The sequence below is a fragment of the Rissa tridactyla genome, chromosome 5, assembly GCF_028500815.1.
Source record: "Rissa tridactyla isolate bRisTri1 chromosome 5, bRisTri1.patW.cur.20221130, whole genome shotgun sequence".
NCBI classification, from domain to species: domain Eukaryota; kingdom Metazoa; phylum Chordata; class Aves; order Charadriiformes; family Laridae; genus Rissa; species Rissa tridactyla.
The window spans coordinates 55,280,381-55,300,241 of record NC_071470.1 but is presented as its reverse complement, the minus strand read 5'-3'; positions in this window follow the sequence as shown (position 1 = coordinate 55,300,241).

Below are 19,861 nucleotides of genomic sequence, written 5' to 3'. Positions count from 1 at the left end.
AACTGAGTATTTTAAAAAAGTTCAAGCATTTTGTATTTTGTGAAAATAATAATGATTTATATTTAAGTTCCACGTATATCCCTTTTAAAAATCAATATTTTCAGTTAAAATTTTACAAAGTGGCATATAGAAAAAACTTGCTAAAATCAACATTGCAGTAAGCTTTTTTGTAATTTGAATAATTTTCTTGTGTGCAGTTGGGTGAAAATAAGTGATACTAAAATATACAAACTCCTATCACAATCTGTTGCGTTTGAACTTTCTAAAATCATGCTTATATGTATGAGTTGTTCTGAAATAAACAATTCCGCTACTCTGGTCTTGTAAGATGTGTGCAAGGAAATTAATTAAAAAAATATATTCCATTTCAGTCACCACTAAGCTTTGAAGGCAGTGGTGGTGTTCTCTAGTAAGTTACTTCTTTTTCATTGATTTTTAGGCAAGTTTTACAACTTCAAAGAAGATTCTGTTTCTTGACCTATTTCCTGTCAGTAGGAAGGGACAAATCTTTTAATTCACTATTAAAATATATTTTCTATCAGGTAAAAGATTTATTTTAATATTTTATTTGAATCTCATCTATAATTACATTACAAAAAATGACTTCTCTAGGTGTCTGGTTGATAAAAACTCTAAGGCAGAGTGCACAGGAGTTGTAAATGATACTTCTTTTAAAATATGTTATAAATGTTAAAAAGTAATTATAGTAGTCTATGATATTTGCTGTGTGGAAAAAGCATTTATTAGTCATTTTATGTCCTCTTAAGTTTCTGTGAAGAAGAGTCCACCCACTCCATATTCTTTCCTTTAATTCTTTCTTTTGCTGAGTCCTTGGATATAAGCTGTTTGTAAATGCTACTCTTGTGTATGACAAGAGTGTATTATAGTAACTACGAATGTTCATTGACATTTAAAGATCATTTGACCATTCCTAGTTCATGAGATTATTATAATAATATGCCTGCATGGTACTTTTCACCTTTAAATCCAAACATTTTCAAGGGAGTCTTGATTTTTGTTATCTCCCTAAGGAGGAAAAACTGAGACAAACAGGTCACTGAAATAAATGAATGGAGGTCAGTGATGAGTGGTGTTCCCCAGGGGTCAGTACTGGGTCCGGTCCTCTTCAACATATTCATCAATGACCTGGATAAGGGATAGAGTGCACCCTCAGCAAGTTTGCTGACGACACAAAGCTGGGGGGAGTGGCTGACACACCGGAAGGCTGTGCCGCCATACAGAGAGACCTGGACAGGTTGGAGAGTTGGGCAAAGAGGAACCTTATGAAATTTAATAAGGGCAAGTGTAGGGTGCTGCACCTGGGGAGGAATAACCCCATGGACCAGTACAGGTTGGGGGCTGACCTGCTGGAGAGCAGCTCAGTGGAAAGAGACCTGGGAGTCCTGGTGGACAGCAGGATGACCATGAGCCAGCAATGTGCCCTTGGGGACAAGAAGGCCAATGGCATCCTGGGGTGCATCAAGAAGAGTGTGGCCAGCAGGTCAAGAGAGGTCATCGTCCCCCTCTACTCTGCCTTGGTGAGGCCACCTCTGGAGTACTGTCTCCAGTTCTGGGCTCCCTGGTTCAAGAGGGACATGGAACTGCTGGAGAGGGTGCAGCAGAGAGCTACCAAGATGATTAGGGGACTGGAACACCTCTCTTATGAAGAAAGGCTGAGAGATTGGGTCTTTTTAATCTGGAAAAGAGACAGCTGAGGGGGGATCTTATCAACACTTATAAATACTTAAAGGGTGGGTGTCAGGAGGATGGGGCCAGGCTCTTTTCAGTGGCGCCCAGCAATAGGACAAGAGCTAACAGGCACAAACTTGAGCATAGGGAGTTCCACCTAAACATGAGGAGGAACTTCTTTACTTTGAGGGTGGCAGAGCACCAGAACAGGCTGCCCAGAGAGGTGGTGGAGTCTCCAACTCTGGAAACATTCCAAACCCGCCTGGACGCGTTCCTGTGCAGCCTGCTCTAGGTGACCCTGCTCTGGCAGGGGGCTTGGACTAGATGATCTCCAGAGGTCCCTTCCAACCCTATGATTCTATGATTCTATAACCTACTTTTAGATCACAGAGCAGGTTAGAGATGGAACAAACTCTGATTTTCAGGGTAGTGCTTTAGTCAGAAACCAAATCACCTTTTCTACTAGTAGAATATTTAGTAGGTAAGAAAGCTTTCTGATATCTGTATGAGCTGATTTGTCTGTATAATCTTTGCTATTATGCTTGTCCAGAACATACAATATAAATCTGTTCCATTTCTAGGACTGACAGTGATTTCCTAGATTTTACTGATATATCCAGGGACGAAGAAGCATGAGCAAACAGTCAAAAAATTGGTGTTTTGTGACAAATAAGATTGCAGTAAGTTACTCCCTAAAAGTTTGGGAATTAGTTGAAGGAAAGATTTTCATATTCTTTTTCATGTTAATGTCATCTGTAACGCTGTTCATCTTATATTCTGCTATCTCTTCAGCTGCCTTTTCAACAGTTGTGTAAATTCTGTATATAATGTAATTTAGAGGGCTCTTATGTGCTTTCGTATTTGTTTCTTCCTTAGGGCAAATTATTTGATATCTAATTTTAGACATTATCTAACATACACTTGGGAAGATATTATGTGTTAGCAGTACTGTCATAGGTAGTATACCGTCATAAATAGATCACTATCATAGTGTTTCCTCTTTTTTTCATGATATGGTTTATGACCCAAGACACACTTCAGTAAATTTCACTAGAGGTGGGGAAAAAAACCCACGACCACCAAATGCCCATGTCTATAAAAGACACTAAATAGGGAAGAACAATTGATTTTGGAGCCAAAAGCATATAAAAAGCAACAACATGGACAAAGGATAAGCCCTAGAGTTCTTCTGATCCCTTGAAGAAGGGACACATGGAAAAGTGAAATGGTCTATGGAGGAAGCTGTCAAAAATGTGATACGTAACCTACTGTCTACGATTTTAGGAAAAATGAATTGAAAAATTGAATTGGTATTTAAAGTTTAGGGTTATTGCTTTTGACGAGTTCTTTATTGAATAAAAATTTGGAGCATCAAACTAAAAATTTGGTCTCGACTATGACCAGCTAAATTATATATCAGCCCCATTCTAACAGCAGTCTGGAACTCGTTGTGGTCTTCTAGATGTTGAAGTATTGGCCCTGCTGCTCCATCAAGTTTTGCAGCGTGCCTGAAGCTTTGTGTTGCCTTAGTTAAAAGAGCTACAAAACCTGATCTACATAGTTTAAAGATGACTTGAACATGCATAAATTACATTCAGTTATGCTGGTGATAGCAGTGGAAACAGCTCCTATTTGATACACATAGAGAATCAATTGCGTGTGCTAATTTCTGTATCATAATCTGTAATTCTTTTTTTAAGAAACCACTGGTTTTACCTGTACATAGGTGAACAGATTTATGTATTTGCATGTTGTTTTGCTTGCACTATAGCATCTCATCTGTGTAATTTTGAAGGCGGGTAAGATCTGGGGAGAAAACAGTCTTAGGTGACTTTTCTCCTCTCCATGCAATTCTAACAAAGCCCTTTATGGAGGCAAACAGTGTTGAGCCAAGTTACTCTGAACATGTAACTTGTTGCTAAATTTAGAATATGGATTGAACACTAGTTTCCTTTAACTCTAGACAATAATGCTAAGCAGTAGAATTCAAGAAATCTTTCAGGTCCCTTGAAACTTAATAAAAAAATAAAAATCCTGCAAACAGTTTAAGTCAAGTGAAAGCTGCTTAGATAGAAATCTGATTTTAAGAACAACAGATAAAAAGAGACGGAGTGTCCCACTCTCCTCTCTGCAATTATGGGAGCTAGTCAGCTGTAGCTAATTCCTTGGTATGTTACAACAGCCTCAGGTGTTTGAGCTTCCAGCCTATGTGATAGGTGCAAGAAAGCCCAGATGCTGTCAGGCCATTTCCAAAAGGATCAAAATTGTTCAGAATTCCTTAATGGAAGTTTGACTAAAGGAAAAGAAGATAGAGAAAAATTGTCTCTAGAAATGCATGTTTTATTTCAGAAATACATATGGAAAAGGGCACTAACTTGGATTATCCTTCTGCAGGCGGTTACTCTGTATAGATTGGTAGGTGCCAGCAAACCGTTTCATTTATGCATATGCACCAAATGCATATTGTAGGTCTTGAATTTTATTTTACTATAATATCCCAAAGTTTCCAGGAATGCTGTAGCTGCCTTATCAGCTCTTAAAATACTTGATGCACAAGTTATCTCTCTAAGATATGAGAAGAAACTCCTCTCCCTATCTTGCAGTTCAGTTGAAAATGTAAAGGTGTGACAAGCAGACAAAGGTTGCTAAAATGAAAACTAGACAGAAAACCATAAGTCTGCTAGCAACAGATATAATGCATCTGTCAAAGATAAGGTCATATTGTATTTTTAGGGTTTAATCCCTACTACATTTCTTTCGTATGGGATATATTGTCTTTTTCTTTTTCTTATTACAGTACTTTCAAAGAAGATAATGTATTTACATGTTTTGTAGTCCCTATTATGGTCGTAATGCTTTATTCTAATTTAAAAAAACCTCCACAATTTCTACATCTTCCATTTTAAAGTTAAGTGCTACAGCATTTAAGGTAGGGGTAAAAATAGGAGATATTGAACGGCATAGGAAGTGAACTGCAGGGAACATGTAGTTTGAATTTATGGATAGCATGTGAATTTAGGAGATAGTGTAATTCTGCGTAATGTAGCTATTAACTGCTGCTCTGGGTGAAAGCACTATGAAAGATTCATGGCATCCAAATTTGACTTCCTTTAGAGAGATAACTGTTCCTGACTCTAAGAACAAACGAGATTGTTGCATTCTTCAAGATAGAAGCCTAAATCAAAAAAGCAGAGTATGGGCAACTACAGTGTCCAAAGAGTGACCCGGATGTCTCTACCACACTCAGAAAGCTGTTCTGTCTTGTGACACTGTCATTTGCAGTCTTTGTATGTGAGAAAAGACTTTGGGAGAATCATTGATGCAAATGAGTAACAGCATCTGTAATAGTGACATGGTGGGCTCCATGATGCTCAATATTCCACCTGCTCTTTCCCCATCTTCTAGAAATTAAGGAGACTGATGTGTCAGCATTATTTTGGGAGGGGGCTTTTTTGGGTGTCTCTTCTCTACAGGAAAATAAAGAGAATGTTCCTAAAAACACATGAGGAGCACTGTGCTGATGAAGGTGCTTCAAGAAGCAACTCTTTATTCAGGACATGTGCAAGGAAAGAATATAAAGTAGAATTGATTCGTAAGAAAAATGCTTATTTTCTTACCAAAGCTTAGTAAAAGTCTTAGAGAACTGCTTCTTTAGACCAAACTCCAGATCAAAGAATTTGGAAAACATTTTCTCTGAACTTTTAACTTCTAGTTTCTTTCTCTGAACCACAAACAAGGCTTTTGTATCTAAAAGTCTTACACAGATGAGCAAAGACTTTCAGTTATTTCAGCCTGTTTAATTCCAGTCCAGTACTGTTTTTCCTTATCTTGACTACGTCCATGGATAGTTAATTTCCTAGTGATTACTAGCTATCTTGCTCTATCTTTTACCTTGCAATCTTAGCTTGTGTTAGAGCAAAAAAAGTCATTATTTTTACTTAATGTTGAAAAAGCAACCCACCCTCACTATGATTTACTGCCCTTGTTCCTGTGCTTAATTGGATTCTTCTATGAGTTTTGAATATTAAATATTTCTAGTGTGATTGTCAGTATAAAATCCAATGCATAATAAGTTATTCTGTTGAATTGGGATTGAACTGTTTAGTTCTCGTGTACTCATTTCAGACCTAGATCCCAAATTGTCCCATAAAAGGGGTTCTGTGTAAATAGCATAGCTTACAGATAAGGAAAGTAAGTCAATAACATGGAATAGCTATGTGTAAAAAGGCAAGAAACAGAGCTAGGAGTAGAATATGAGCCTTCTGTCTATATTTGTTAGTTATCCGTTAGTCCATTTGAGAAGATGGATGACATCCCAAAAGCTAATATCATCAGAAACTCTCCTTGATTCTTTATTGTCCTCTTTTAAAAAATATTGGTTAGAATCTGTCTGTTGTTTTCTGTAGCTTTTGTGTATGTACAGTTGTTGTTAATGATGCTGGGAGCAACACATGGTTTAGTTTAAAGGCTAAGAAGATGCTATTCTCTGGCAATAAAATCCAGACCTTGCATATATGGAAAAATATAACATTTATGAATGACTCTTGCCTGAGATCAAAAACATACTGCTTCTCAGAAACTCCAAAATCTGATCACCTCAGCTGTGCTATCTCTATATAAAGCTGTTTTATTGTGGCTTTACCTCATCGTTTGCAGACAATATCTCATGATGGCATCTACATACATCCCATCCGGAATTACTGTTTTACCATCTTAGCAAGTGTTGAGGAGGAGCCCATCATGATTTTGTTTGCTAAGAAAACAGTTGGACCTACGAAGTTGCTGAAATTAGCCACATGGTGTTTTGTGGAGTTGGTCTTGGCAATGCCTGGGTTATTAAAAAGAAATTAATGATAACTAGTAATCCTGTTCAATAAAAGCATTTGGTTATTATAACAGATATTTTATTATGTAGAGTAGTGGTATAGACAATCAAAGACAAGAAGAAAATTTATTTATATCCAGCTAGCCTTAGTCAATTGGAGAGACAGCAGCAGTCATCTCTGGATAGGCTGGTTCTTGAGAAGAAAACGTACACGGTGGCATTCCCCTACTGCTAAAGAGTGAGAAAACCAGTCGAATTAGAAGAAACATGAAATGAGATGATATGAGTCAAGCATATTTAGTTAGTTAGAGAATACTAAGTGGCTTTGATATTATTGGCCTGAAGGATACAGAAACCGCACTAAAATCCACTTTTCCAATTCATGGGTGAAAGCTAATGGAGTTTTTGTCTCACAGTAAATAGAATAACAAAATATTGTCTAAAGAAAGGTAAATAATTTCCAAGTTGTTTCTGTAACACAAAAAAAAATATTGCTACATTGCTGTTTTCTATATTTTTGTCATTGCAATGAATTGCACTAATCTGACTTCATTGTAATGAAAACTTTTTTTTAGAACATTTCTTTAATCTTTGAGATAATCATACTTATGTGTGATGCTGAGAAGATTTTGAAATTATTTCTCAGGTTTTCATATACTGAAATTAATTACATCTTGTAAAGTTTATCACAAAACTTTTTGTGTCTCTCTACCTAATTTTCTATATACTTCTTATAGTCTACAGGAAGCTCTTGACCATTTTAATAAGCTATTAGTAAGATAACGCAGACCCCCTTTTGGTTGTAAAAATGTTGGTAGTGATTTGCAATAGGTAAGTGTTCATTAGAAGTAAGTTACGGTGTGATTTGTTTGAAATTTCCTTTTACAATCATCAGACTCAAGTGCAAAAAAATGATTCTTTCATGATTAATGTTCTTGTATTAAAAAGCATGGTTCTCTGTGCCAACAGAGAAATTGTCCTCCATTCAGTAGAGATTTTGTAATTTTTCATCTCATTCATATATTAGTGAAATCAAAGCTACAGCTTCTGCTGAATTGGTATGTAATTAGATGAGGTATATAATGTTCCCTGACCCTTTTTTGGTTTTGAAAAAATCAGTCCATAAAAATTACTTCTCCCTTTTTGCATTTTTATTGCTCTTCCAGTCATAGCTAAATCTATGGTTGCTTGTCTTACCATAATGAAAAATCACTTAGCAGCTCAGATGAATGACTTTCATTGATAACAACAAAGGGGTACTTGTAACAAATTTCTTCTATACTTCAGGGAGAGCTTTGGGTATGTAAGAGGCATAGAGCTGGTTTCTAAATATGGCCACACTCGCCATATTTCTTACTTGAAAATGTATGTCTTTGAAGATGTCTTCTGCCAAGATTGTTTTGTGAACTTAGAAACCAACATGGCACTGTTGGACTTGCACTGTGTATAACTTCTTGCTTGACATGTTGAATGGGTATGTCTGTGCTGCACAATGAAGAGTTGTGTTGAGAAAGATCTATACGAGCTCAGATAAACACAGCAGTATGTATTCATAAATAGTGTATGCAGGAAGAAGGGCAGCCATATTGATAAGGCAGTCAACTCTAATAAGAAAAGTGTATTATGTCACGAAATGACAGTATCTCTTTGTGATATAGTGGCAGTATATCTCCATGCAGTGATAGTATTCTATATTTGCATAGTAAGCATCCGGCACAGGATTTTCTGTCTTAAATATAGATAGTACTGGAGCTTACTGTGCTACAAACTTGTTCTGTCATAACTGTATTCTAACACATTTGGGATAAAAGCTGCCTACAGACCAATATCCTCACTCATTAGTTCAGTTTAGCATACTTATATTTTTATTTTTTTTGTCTTTTCAGAGTAGAATGTATAGAATGCAGCTACAAGATAGTATGAAACAGTTCTACAAAACAGTGAAAAAGTATGACACGAGGAACTTTTGCTTGTTCACTGAGAGGAAAGGTCCTAACTTTTGAAAGGCAAACAATGGTGACAGCAATAAGAACCTGCATCTGGCATATTATCTGAAAAACGATAACCTTTGGTACTTCCAGCACCATAATGTAATACTGGTTCAACCTACTCTCCACAACACCTTATAAGTCATCAGTTCTTGAAGACTTTTTAATCACTTGCTGGATTGCAGCCTCACTTCTTAGCTGAAGTCCTATTTCCTAGTCTACTTTGCCATGCTGAGGAGAAAGCTCATAGAGTAAAACGCAACAGAGAGGTGTCAGTCTATTTATAAGGCAGATCTCACCAGTGCAACTAAGGAGTACTTGTTAGCTGATAACGGGATGGTTGTCCAGACACACCTTGACGCTGCATTGGGAGGAGACCCAGGTAAGTAACATCCTTTCTTTTCTTCTGTGTCCACTATAATTTCCACTGGAAGGAAAGCGGTTTGCAAACTGTTTGCTTTAGGCAACTGCTATACCTGGGACTGTGGTTTACTCTCCAGAGCATATTTGCCTTGCGATTTAGACACAAACATAGGTACCAACGTAGCTACAGAGCAACAATTTGAGCTGTAACCGCATTTGACTAGTAATTACTTGTCCTGTGTGGGTATGAAATACCTACAAAGTTCCCAGCCTAGAGGGTTCAGGGAATATGCGCTGTTTCAGAATCATTATCCTTTTGGGTCATCAAAGTGAAACTGCATCCCACTTCGCAGTTTACGAGAAACTTGAAAATACTGGTATTGCTAGGAAATTTAATCAATAACTACATAACAGAAGGCACTCCACGAGCCACAAATCCTTCTTTTCCCCCAGCTATATCTACTCTATTTGTCTCCTGAACAATTAAATCTAACAAGATTAGTAAATCTGTATTAGCAGGTTAGAACAGGATAGTTTGGTCAGGTTGCTGGTAGGTGATGAAATGCTGTGTGTGAGGGAGGAACTTTCTTGGTTTTTTTCCCTCTGTGGGGAGGTATATAAAGACATAGCTGATACCAGAAATGCAAGTCAGGGCAATCGTGATTTGAGAGGGCACAATTAGTAATATAATTGCAACACAGTAGCAATAATTATTATAATTACTTTTATTTACATAAATTTAATTCTGCACTAAACGCTGTAATTAATGTTATGGACACATTGTGATTTGTGGCATGTGAAGCAAAAGATGATTCAAATAGAGCTTTCCCCTTGCACGGTTAACAGTGACTTCCTTTTTGAGGCTAAGAAATGTTGCAGTTTTATACTTTAAATAACAACAAGCAATTTCTTCAAGAAACTCAGCCAAGGATGGGAGCATATGGAAGGCACTAGCTCCTCTGAGCACGGTTCAGTATTCACTAAGAGCAAAGGAGAAAGAGGTCTGCTCAGCTAATCATCTGAAGTCTAACTGATCACTGTATAAACGGGAGTCATAATGTAGCATCCCGCAATAGCAGGCTCAGGCCAGAGTCTGAAAGGTAAAGTTCCTAGCAGTGGGTACAAGAACGGGAAGATGAAATGTCAATATGGGAAGGGAATGGCACAGTGCCTACTGTTTCTTTTGTGGGGAGGATTAAGGAGGAGTTGCAACTCTCTACTGAAAACTGGGGGCTGCCAGAAGGTGGACCTTGGAGCAACTGGTGAGAAACTAAATAACGAAGAGAAGTAAAGGCTCAGGGCTGGCAGTATTGTTGCCGAGAGGATGGAAGTAATTCTTAAGGAAGAGTCAGGTGGAGGGCTTGGGGGCAGGTATACTGAGAAAGCAGGGTTGGGTAACGTGGGGGATGGATGATGTCTTGGGAGAAGAACAATGGGAAACCCGCTGTTTTAGCTAGACTGGAAAAGGACAAGTACAATAGATGGGTGACTACAGTCTGTCATGCTTACCCTCTGATTTCTGGTAATCCCACATGGATTTGGAGCACGTGCTATAAAGAATTGAAAGACAGTAGCATAAAAGAACCCCTGTAGTGTGGGAAAGATGGGCTGGGGCACATGAGAGACTTCCCAAGTTGGAAAACATCAGTGAGGTAAGGTAATTAAATATATATATGCTGTAGTATGCATTGCAAATTTGAACTATACATTGAGAAAAGAAGCTCCCATGGGTGTGGGCTGCAGGCGTATGCTGAAGCAGTGCCCCAGCCCAGGTGATGTGTGTGAAACCATTAGCTGTAATAATTACTTCACAACTTCTCTCAGCTGGGTTCAGGTGGCTAACAGGGCTGAGTGAGGCTTTTGCAGGGCCAAGAAACAACATGCTTTAGAAACTTTAAATATATAAAACTGATGAAGATGCACTATAAATGGATTAAAGAAGCGCTAATAAGGGTGTTTACAACAGAACAGATGGTTCCTCCTAGGCCTTATTGCAGCCTTACTGCCACTCATCTGTCTTCTGGGATTAAACGTGAGTCAACGAGAGTCTTTGCTACCTGAAGCATTTTTGAGCCACAAAGTGCCTGGCTTTGAAAAGGGAGTGACTGGAGCTTGCATCACACTAAGAAATGTTGGAGAGGTCTGGACTTCCGTGTAGATTTGCGTTAAAGAGGAGGTAAGAAGGGTGGTGTTGCTGGGAAGGGTGAGGTAGGGAACCTGAGGAGCCTCTACCACTGCGTGTGATATGGAGCTTGTTGTGCTTTTCTGAATGTGCACTGAATGTTTCTGAAATGGAGTGCCGAGGATGCTGGCCAGAGGGCTGTGCTCCAACCCAGCATGTGCAAAACCCAAGGGAATCATGAGGCAAAGGGATTGCAGTAGCAGGTTTCTCCAGGAGCAAGTACACTGTAGTGGTAGCTGCAGCATGGAATGCTTCTAAAGGAATCCTGTAACAAAATCTTTATAGAATATTGTTTTGAATTATTGCAAAAAGAGCTGGAAGTTATATAATTGCTGTGGGGAATAATTTGTGGGCACCATAAAAATGATGGAGGGGGAAGTAGCTGCAGGTCACTTGTATTTGTCGAGATCCATGTGTTCAGCTGTATATCAATGTACAGCTAAATACAAGATGGTGGGTACCTGAGTCTAAGCCTGTTGCCCTGCTTGCTACAGCTCTGCTGGGTGCCAGAGCGTTGCTCAGCAGAACATGGACTGTGTTGATGTGACACAGTGTACTTGCTATTTGAGCTGTCTCAGGAATGGGGTAAATGAAATAGTGGGGCTGACATGCTGCTCTGCCTGCGCTAATTAAGGCAATTTGCTTATAGCTTAAATTCTTACCTTTGTTTTCCCATTGGGGCTTGTTATTTTTGAGGATGTGTGAAATGTGATTTCTGAGAACTGTTAATGAGTTCTTTTGGTTGCTTTTGTTTGAGCATACGAAGTTTTATGAAGATGTCGTTCTTTCTCTTTTAAATGGCTCCATCCTGCTAGGTGTCCAGACCGTTGGGTATTTTTTTTTATTATTTTGTTTATTTATTGTTGTAACGAGGATGATAACCTTAGAGATGCTGATTGTTTTCTATGGGGAATTAAGCCATTGGAGGCTGCGGGCATTCAAGAGTGCCTGCCAGCTTAAACAATTGGGTCCCCTTTAATGTTAGTGTATGTGCTTAATTTTAATGGATATGAATGTACCTTCTTGGAGAGAGAGGTTTAGGAAACAACTTCTTATCAGTTTCTCTCTGCTCACTGTGGGGAGGAGGGGAGGGAAGCAAATCACTGAAAACTAATTAACAAAGAATGAATAGTAAGGAAGATACTGTGTTTAAGATGGGAGAAGCAAGGACTGTTGAGAGCTCTCTACTTGTGGTTTTGATCTTTAAGATGAAAATTTCCTACCTGTCAGGAGTGATATAGGCAAAATTCCTAAGTATGTGTACATGTTAATAGTGACTGCTATGCAGAAAATCATATGTAACATTTAAATTTAATGGTTTCAAATGCTTTCTGTTTTCTGCTCTGGAGAATAAGAGGTCAAGGAGGAGTAAGACCCTGTGACTTGCTGATACTTCAGATAAAGAAATATTCAGCTTAGCTTGTAGTAATTCCCAAATGGAAGCATGGGAATGCAGTACAGAGATGCCCAAGTTCCTTGGGTCTGCAACAGCATGTATCTATAACAGGACTGACTGTGTAGTAATGCAGCCAGTGTCTGGTTAAAAGGGGTATGAGTTCGTAAGAACTTGGCAGTGCTGTCCCCTAAATCACACTGGTGAGTCCATGTGATGGTGTGTGTTCCTACTTGCATATCTGTTGACTTTTAGACAAAGGCAAAATGAGATTTTCAAGTTGGATGTGAGTTTAACTGCTGCTGTGATTTTGTGTAGATCACTTAAATCTACCTTCTCCCTTCATTTCCACTGCCTCCCTGAAATGGCAATAATTGTCCATCTTGTCTATCAGTTTAGAGCATTGCTAATTGCAAGCTGTTAATGTTTGTAAAACACTTAGAAAATGAATAGCCATCTTGTGTGAGATCAATTTGCCGCTCTGTTCTTACCACAGAAATAAAAGCACATCAGTGTCGACTTGCTTCAGATCCACTTTTGACCCCAGGCCTGACAACACTGAAGCCTGTGCCTGGGGAGGCAATTTGTGACTCTCATAATGGCAACAGAGCTGCTTACTGTCTATTCTTCAAAAAATACACAAATCAAGGAAGAGTGTTTCAAACCTTGGAGGTAAAACACTGCTTTGCTTCTATATTACTTCTTGGCAGGCAAGTTGCAGGGAAGTTTGTCAGGATTTAAAGAAAAAAAAAAAAAGGTTGAGCACTTTGTCAATAGACTTGGGAATGGCAAAACAATGTGCAATATGCTGGAAGCCAACAGGGAGAGGTGTGGGGGTGGTAGCAAGAAAAGAAGTTCCTATAAAGGATACTGAGTGCTGTCATAGTCCTGCCCTTCTGTATTTCTGGTAGTGAGTACCGAAAACTGTCTGTTGAAATTCATAAATCTGACTCCTTACAGCTCTCCCTAGCTACCCCAGACAACAAATTCCCCTTCACAGATGTGGCATAGTTCTGCAAGTCAGAACCCAATATTTGCTACTTCAGTGAGCAGCCCGAGCTAAAGCCTGGGTCTTCCCACAGAAGTCGGATTCAGCATGGCTGACTGCTGCTATTAACATTAATTTGTCTGGCAAACTAACTAGAAGTGTCTTTTCTAGTTCCAAATGCTAAGATCCAAGATGACAAGGTGGCAACTATCTAGTCATATAAGTAAAATGCATAGTTCAGGCTGAATTTTTAAGCTCTGGATTCTTTCAAAGAAGATAAAAAAAACATTGACATGCTCTCAACATGAATAGACAAACACTGAAGTCCTAACTGGCTTTGCAAAATTGGAAGGATGTCCAGACTGATGATTTGGTCCCTATCATGGTCAGGGTAAATGAGTTAATGTTCCTTTTTAGCAAGGCCATATATTTCATAGCTGAATCCAGTCAAGTTAAAAATCTCCTTTCATCAAAAATACACAGACTTAAATTGAAGGCTGGGATTAATATAAATCCTGTAGGACTTTTAAGAATATATATGGTGTATCTTCTACACCAATTCCTGTTGGCTTCCTTGAACACCTCCTGTTCTGGGAGTAGACCTGACCTTGGTCATGCCCTTTCTAGTAAAAGAAAGTTGGAGGTTCAGTCTTCATGAGTGGCTGTTGACATCTGCAGTCTGGGACAATGGGGCTAGCCAGACAGAACTTGCATGTCTGGGCTGCAGGTCAGAGCAACTTCTAAGTACTGAGCCAAGATACTAAAGTCAACAGGAAATGCAGGTGTGGGGAAATGATTGCTGAGTCACACAGCAGTGGATAGGGGAGGAAGGAATGAACATGACTTTTAAGCTATGGAATAAACAAGATCCCAGCAAAGATCTGTGCACTGGGATGTTTCTGATAAAGGACCTGAAAAGGCAGCCTGGGCTGAAATAGAGCAGACAACAGCAGACCACAGTGCTCCCAGCTGAGAGCTCAAACTTGCTTTAAGTCTGTAGCAAGTGGTTTTAGAGACAGCAAGTTGGAGAAACAGTTTGGAGTCTGGCAGACACTGGAGGCTTAAAGCAGAGAGAGATTTGACTGCTAATTTGCTGGCAGTTGCTTAGGCTGTTTTGTGGGTAAGAAATGACAACTCCTCCTGTCTTGCCTTAGCAACTGGATGCAACTGTGCTTTCCTGCAGAAGGAACTAAGGATATGTTCAAGCTCAGCCATATTACATCAATTTTGTACTTAAACCTGAAAAGAATATATTGTAACTTCCTTTTCTTTTCACTATTAAAAAAGCTCCTAAAGCTGTACTGAGTCTTTGTAAAACAAATGGGAGCAGAGAAAATTGGAACGGGCAATCTCTCGCTGAAGACATATGTACTGTAACTTTACATTCGGATATCCTTGAGCTGCTAGTGTCACTTGCCCCTAAAATTAATTTTTTCTTGACTATTTATTTGTTTTTTTTCCCTTTGTGGGAGCTGTTTGATCTCAATGTTGGTGCAAAAAGTTTTGGTGAAGTCAACAGTGGCATCTTGCCCTAATTATTCTTAAAATTGAATCACATACTTTTTGCTTGAAATTAAGATAAAAATCTTTATCCACCTGGGAATATTTGTGTTGGGCAGCAGTGCAATGTGCTGTAACTTCTTGGTGCCAAGGAAGCTCTTGAAGTTCTCATTTGTGGTGTGGGCAATCAAAAAATGGAATCTACAGAAGCCCAAGACCTGAGCTTAACTGAGAGAAACTACTGGAGCATCTTATGGATTCCTTCTATTCAAGATGTCTCTCCTAAAGCCCTTCCTGCATAGGATCTTATACGTTTTCTTCTCAAAAATCAAAATATGTTTTTTGAAAGACAGGTCCTGTGTGTTTCCTTTAACTCAGTAACAAGAAGGAGAGAAAGGAAACGTAAATTTTGTTTATGATGGCAAACTAAGAAATATAACTCTCAGTATTCTCTTGATAAACTTGTACCAATTCTATTATGGTAAAAATTCATTGCTCATGAGACACTCTCTAGCTCAATAATATAGGAAATATAGTACAATATCAGGGATATTTTTTTCCTCCCACAGTTGGCCATTTAGTTGTGGTTTCCTAGGAAGGTCAAGAGGAAAGGAGGTATTACAAACAGTGATTGAAGCCTTTCTGTTCTTGCTGGCTAATGTAGCAGCTGGAGAAATTAGTTTCCTAGCCTTGAACTCTTTCTTTGCAATTTTCTCATCTTTACTAGTAACAAAGAGTAATGCTTATCTGTGTTACAGATCAGCTGCTCCTTTTGTAATTTCTGTAGTGTTTTCATTGCCTTTAGTGCTGCTGGCAACTCAGCTGATGAATTCATAGGAGAATTACCGCTGAAATACCTCGTTCATGTCTGCTCATTTTGGATTTCCATATGAGGTATTTTACAGAAAAGTATACTGATCATGCAAGTATGCATAATATATGGGCTGAGAGAGCTCCTCATTTGGCTTAAATCAGCCTTGGTCTTGAAGCTGCTCTGAGGTTTTGTGCAGTGTCCCTCCTATAAATACTGCCTGTACTGAAGAGTAATACCTTCCTGTCAACTGCGTCACCCCAATTCTTAGTCATAAGTGTGTGTTTCATAAACTGAGGGTGAGGGATTTTGTGAGATTAGACCAGTGATCTTTATCCCTCTTGTTGGACTGCTGTCTCCATGGGGCTGTAACATAAAGGCCACTTTCATTCTTCCCTTGGCAGGTTCCATCTATTGTGACTGTCTCCCTTGCTTCAAAAGGCAATCACATACAGAAAAAGAAATTCGTTATCCTCACATGTACGATGAGTTCCTGTAAATACCCTGTTGAAACATACCCTTTGGAAATAATGGAAATGGATTTTTTGTCATAATTTGCACCACCATACAGAATTTTGAGCAAGGAATTTGACAGTAATTAAAACAGTGGCTAGATATGTCAGGGAAAATAAGTTTTTCATTTGGTAGACTGCAGATGTTTGGTGCATACATACTGGCTGTTCCTCATGTTTGGGAACGATTTTCCCCTCTGTTGTGACAGAATTGACAACAATAGATGGACACTAACTACAGAATCTGGAAGATGCTGTAGGTTATTCTGAGGCAAAACCAAGTTATTGAGTTGTCAGATACTTAGAGTTGTTAATCACATCACTTCCTGTCTCGGCATAGCTGTAATAAGGTTCTTGCTGCAAAAAAACCCATGCTTATTTATAGCTTGTATAATTACACATTTCGACTTAAATTGTGAAGTAGCAAACCAATCACTAGTGGCCAGCTGCTTTCTTAAATGGAAAAAATTATCCCACAGTGCAGGGAAGATCTTTGAGACACTGAAATAAGCTAACTGCTGGACCATGGGGGAAAAATTCTGAGGAAGTCTTAGGGGGTGGAGAGTCCACATTGCTATGGTAATCTCTGGTTTATGGAGGCACTTGATACCTCTAAGTCTTCCCCAAAATCAATCATGATGTCTGTGCCCTGTTTGGATATAAAATTTATTTTTAATTCCTTAGTGCTGTAGGTTGCACTCGGCACTCATAGATGTAAATCCGTTTCCTACACATGCGAGCACTTGATTATTCAAGTTGTCCTGTAAATTCACTGTAAGTTCTTGCAGGTGGGGAGAGGCATGGGCTGGTCTCCACTGACAGCATCAGTTATGCTGGTGTTGCAGGATGGCCTCCACCCAATACAACTTGCAAGCCCGATTCCCCATGGCCTTACTGCACATGCCGCTTGCTCTTACAACGTATGCGTACTTACCCTAAACTATCAGGATTTCTTCCTGGCACATATCTACTTTGTACATAGTTTGTCATGAAGAATTGGTTTCAGTGGTGCTCATGTGTGTTCACTAGAAATGGCTCAATGTCATTCCCTTGGAGCGTGGCTTTAGAGCTGGATTGGTTGATACAGAAAAATGACAGTGTTAAAAGGGATTTGCTGAAGAGTTCCCTTCAAATGAGTCATATGGGTTCCTATCTGTAATTTCCATACTTTTCATATGGCATAGGTGTTTTGGAAAGATCTCTATAGTAGGGAGAAAAATCTTGAAATCTCTTGCAAGTCTGAAGCAGTTTTCTTCCAATTATATGAGAGGAAATCACAGTTTGAAGCTGAAAAGAAGTCAAATCCCTTTGAAGTGCTTGAATAAATAGCACCAACCTTCGGAAGGATGAAAACTGATAATGCCTGAATCTTACTGACATGTAAAAGACACATTGTTAGCTACTGGAGAAAAGGGAGGGTGGTTTTTTATTTTTTAGGTTTTTTAATAACGTATTTCTGCTCTTACCATTTTCTTCAAATTCCGTCCTGCTGTGACCTGTAAGTTTTTCATATGATAACAAGCATTTTTACTTCTTTGTTTAATTGGGCACCATGTAGACAAATAATTCTGTGCAACCCTTAGAAAACCTGGCAGAAATACCTGGATGGTATTGATCTCCGGCTGGGTTGATCTCAAGTCTAACAATAAGTGAAAAAAAGACAGCTCAAATAAGTAAAGGTACCACTACCAATGACTATTGCTACTGTGAATAATTTTAAGCTTTTGTGCAGCTGCATTTATTTCTCCTTTTCTAATCCCTGAAGCATCATGTAGAGTATAGAAATAGAGCCTTTTATGTATCAGGACTGTATAATAAAGTATGGTGAAATCCATCAACTAGAAGACGACTTCGGTATGTATATGTGGACAAACTTTAATTTTGCCTAAAGAATGTAACTTGCTGCTTTTTAATTTGTGGTGCAGATACAGCAAATCTGCAACTAAGCCTTCTAGCAGGTCTGTAGGACTGGTAATTGTTTTTTAATCCTTCCTTGGAACACAATAAATGCAAACAGTAATCACAGGTTTAATGAGTATAATCTATCATAAAATACCTAACAAAACAGTATGTGCAATATTATCTTCTGGTTCATGCTTCAAATACTCCTACTGTATTAAAGGAGTGCAGCAATCTGAGTACCTACCCTAGGCAGGAAGGAGACAACAGGCTTCTAAATAAGTAAACAGTATGTATCTGCATGATAAACAAGAAGGCTTATTCAAAATTCATTTTGCTCTTGTGGGGGTGAGTGGAAGCTTCTTACTGATTGCAGGCGCATGCCCTGCTGCTGTGCTAAGGTCTAGTTTATCTAAAACCTTTTTCAAGAGATCACGCTGAATATACAACAGGATATTTAGAAAAGATTGCTGAATCATGAACTGTAAGACTCAATATTTGTCTGAACTGCATTGCTGCAGAAATTCTTATCTGTGTCTTTGTTCTCTTATGTCTTAATCACTTCAGGTTTCTCACACCTTTCAAAAAACATACAGGATACCCGGTTTCTGACTTTATGTAAACCAAGGGGAGAATTACCACAGAGCTAATTATACAGGCTCTAGTTCTACACTGCCCTTACCCTTACTCTTTTATGAACCACATATCTGACCAGTCTGACATTAAAACTCTACCTGTGTGATTCTTTTGGGGAAGTTATTGACACTAGATAACACTGAAATTGTTTTAAACTGAAGTTTCTGGCCAGAGTTCCTGAAAAGTTCAAAACTTGTAAACTTGAAATTGGGAAACCTTTTCAGCCTAAGATTAAACTGAACCTGGCACTGCCTGTGACTTCAGGCAGACCTTGTTGACCTTTAGGTTACCTTAACCGTGTTGCTTACCTTCTTGCCACCCTGATATACTAAGAGAATTTGTTGCTTGAAAAGCAGATAGTTGAAAAAGTAGTGCAAATGTGGTTCCCAAGGGATTAACACTTTCTGCCAGGACAAATGCATAAACTTAATATATTTTTCTAGTCTCTTCCTGAGCATACAGAATAGTATGCTATAGCAGGAGTATCTTGCCTTGGGAGAAAGTTGACTTTTGTGTATAAATGTGTTCTGCAGACTGAATTGCTGTACCTTTTCTAGACTTCTTGTGCTGCCACCAGAGAGAAACGCCACCTATTTGAAACCCGTGTGTGGCAACTGTTGCAGGCAGTCTCTTACTCTTTGCTTTGATTTACATCAGTTAAACCTACTATGGAATCAACTAAAGGAACTGATTATTTGAAAAGCTTATGTGAATTTCTCTTCAGTGGACTTGTAACACGGTGTTGTTTCCAAGTGATCTGCCAGTGTGACATCAGTATTAAGTAGAATATCACATGTCATGAACTAACCATCTGATTCATTGTGACAATTTTTTCCTCAAATGTCTGAAGTTGTAATTAAGGGAGGAACGTGTGGGAGCAGAGAATAAAAATCAAGAGATAAAATAAGAAATTGGATTGCAGACGCAAGGAAAGAACCTTGTAATTTATTACTCTAAGAGCAATACTAACTGCGCAAATAGTTGTATAAAACCCCCGAAACTATTTTGATTCATTTTACTTAAATCTGGAGTGTTCTTAAAATTTTTTTAATATGCCTATCAAAATTTGGTCAAT